Source organism: Sciurus carolinensis, unplaced genomic scaffold, assembly GCF_902686445.1.
Source record: "Sciurus carolinensis unplaced genomic scaffold, mSciCar1.2, whole genome shotgun sequence".
Taxonomy (NCBI): Eukaryota; Metazoa; Chordata; class Mammalia; order Rodentia; family Sciuridae; genus Sciurus; species Sciurus carolinensis.
Genome location: NW_025920198.1, coordinates 23031 through 26320, shown reverse-complemented (window position 1 = coordinate 26320; position 3290 = coordinate 23031).

Sequence of the window (3290 nt, the reverse complement as noted above, 5' to 3'; positions counted from 1 at the left end):
AACAATATATAGCAGTACGTTAGGTACTTCATTTCTATTTTGACATATACAGTGTTACTTGGTATAATATGCAGATATAGAAGTATCAGCAATTTCCTTCTATAATCATAAATTATGCCTTGCACAAAGTCAAACAATAGGTGTTGTTTATGAGTTCTGCCATATTAATTACTGCTCTGTAATTGGTGGTAGGGGAGGACATTACATACATCAAGTAACATTAAGAGATGTTAAGGATAGAATTCAGTATGAGGAGAGCAGGAATAGAAAGGTAGAAAATGTTTACAATTTTAAAGGGTAAAGAGAGCAGACGCAGTGGTGACATAGGATGTTTTAAAGAGGAAGAGAGAGAAAAATAGAAGAAAGAATATAAAGCAAGAGTAGGGATAGAATTTGGTTGTTCACAATAGACTAGGGAAGGGGAGAAAAGAGAAATATAGAATACAGTGCTGTAAAAAAGAATAAAAAACAAAATCAAGCTATGCTAATCAAAATCTTGACGTTCAAAACACTGATCATGAAAAAAATCACCTTCAACAAAAAGGATAGAAATTAGGAAAGAAAAACAAATCTTTATATGTATAGGTGTTCTTGAACAAATTAATACAAATTGAAGTAAAACAAAACATAAATCATAACAAAGAAAAAAGTGTACAATCTGAATGAAAAGTTAAGAAATTATGGAGTTATTTTGACTATGTTTGACAAAGAGTGAGAATATGTATTTGCTGTTTGTTCTCAACTAATTTTGCTTCTTCTTGAGGTGTGAACTGAATGTGGGTGTATGGGCATAACCTGTTGAGTTCTTCCTTTTTATTGTTTTGTTCACCAAGTTTCCAGTGGAGTTCTAAGATATCTAAACTTCTCTTGTTTTGAGATTGGTAAGGGGTGGAATGGTAAGAGCTGTCCAATACCAGTGTGTTCTCCCCTTTGAGAGCAGTTCCCACAGGTGGAATTCCTGGTTGCATGGACTTAGTGAGGTTCTTGTTGCTTTAATTTGTGGTGAGTTGCTGGCATTGTTGAGACAATACTCATCTAAAGCTTGGTAAATGTCAACCTGTGATAGACTGGAAAGGTCAGGTGATAAAATGGTGGTCTGGTGAGACAGGCTGTGGGTCAGATGGCAATGTAGTTTCAGGTTGGCCTGGCAGGGATGTTGCCCTTTGGCAAGCTGGACTAAGCACAAAACAGTGAAGCTGCAGGTTTAGTAGGTCAAGTGGTAGGCAGGGTGTGAGATTGAAGGGGTTGGCAGAAAAGGTCCCTGGTTTCTAGGGACCCAGAAACATTGTGATCACAGGAAAAAGTTAGGTAAGGCAGACCAGAACCACTTGTATGTCAGACAACTGGCAGCACCAGGAACAGGAAGAGTACTGCAGTGGGTTGATGCCAGTGACTCAGCAGGTGCCAAACTAGGTGGGTGCAAGGGAAAAGTGGGTTCTGTGCCTTGGAAGTGCCAAGGAACAGTCAGACAGGTAATCAGAGGGTCAAGTGTCCTGACACCAATCAAATCATCATTTTGATCCAATGTAGCTGGCCTCATGAGTTCCTTTGAGCCACAGGACTCACAGCATTGGAGATAGTTGGCTTCTCTGTAACCTTCAATCTGGAGTTTAGCAGTGCAAAAATGCTCTCATTTTCTTATTTTCCCTGTGTTAATCAAGATCAGTTAAGCCTTTGCTAGGCTTAGATAGGTTTATGCAGGTCTGGTCATAATGTCCCTGACCTGGGTTTCCACTACCCATTGGCACAGGTGTAGTGTACTCTCAACATGACTCCTGATTCAGCTCTCCACTTATGATTGGTAAACTCAGGGTAACATTTTTTAGACAAATTTTATGAGTTGAACTTTTGAACATGATGTGTTACATAATCATGAAAAACTAAACATCTTTAGAAATTAGGTAATATAAAATAAAACCACATCATGTACACAAATTTAAGTAATATTGATAATCATTTGCAATAAAGGCATTCTCATAAAGAGAAAATATAGTTTAAACTGGTTTTCTCCAAGTTCAGAAACTGTACTTTTTAAAACAAGCATGTGATACATCACCACCAAACACAAAGTGTGAAATGACACTCTTAGACATATGAGAACATAATAATGTTCCTCCAGAGTTAAAATCCAGGGTCATGATTAAAGGGGATGTACATTTAGAAAGATAGAATTACTAAACTGTGGAAAATAATGGGTCTAGGAACCAGAAACATTATCTGTTATATCCAGTTTTACAAATACTAAAAACACCAAGAATATTTATATATAATATTATAAATATATATATATTATAAATATATAATATATATATTATAAGTATATAATATATATATTATAAATATATAATAATATTTATATTAAATATGTCACATGAATGTTGTGTTTTATATGAAAGCATATTTGAAAACATGTAGAATTTGAGAAAATACAAATACACATAAGTACATAAAAGAACAAATTGCACATCCTATGTATAGATGGTAAAACTATCATTAAAAAGTTGACTATTTTCCACAAGCCAATCTATAATAATATCCCAGCAAAATTTAAGAAGGGAACAAAGTAAAAACATCTAAAATTCTCTTGGAAGATTATACATATGTATATAATTAGCCAAGAACTCCATGAAATGTAAAAGCAAAGTTACCAGCTATCATTACCTGACACTTGTATATGTTATAAAATTATAGTATTGTGGTAATCTATAGATCAAGAATTCACAATAGAGAAAATTACATAGGTAAATCCATATGTATGTAAACATTGTTTTTATTGTTAAGGGCAATAAAATCTATAATTTAATTTATCTATATAAAATTAATTATATCAAGAAAATTACTTAATGTGAATAAATGATATAATATAGCCTAAAAGTAGATATTAGAACTAGCGGCCCAGGACACTGGTTGGGATTTTATGCAGAATGTATGTAATACTGGAATTATACCGCCAGCATCTGGAGGGAGAAAACCCACCACTGGAAGCTTTCTGCTTTCTGCTTAAAGCCCACTGCTTTCACTGAGGGCAGTGTCTCTCCTGTTTTATGTACCTGAGAAGAAATAGGGGTAAGAAATTGTGTTCCTCACCTAAAACAAATCAGGTAAGAGACTAGCTTTATACTAGTGACTAGTATATATACTAGAGACTAATATATATATAATATGCACATATATTACATATAAACAAAACCTTTTTATATACTTGATTGTTTATGGGGTGACTTTTCTCAGACCTGGGGATATCCTGGTTTAGTTTATAACAAGGAATGACACCAGCCAGAACCAATGTC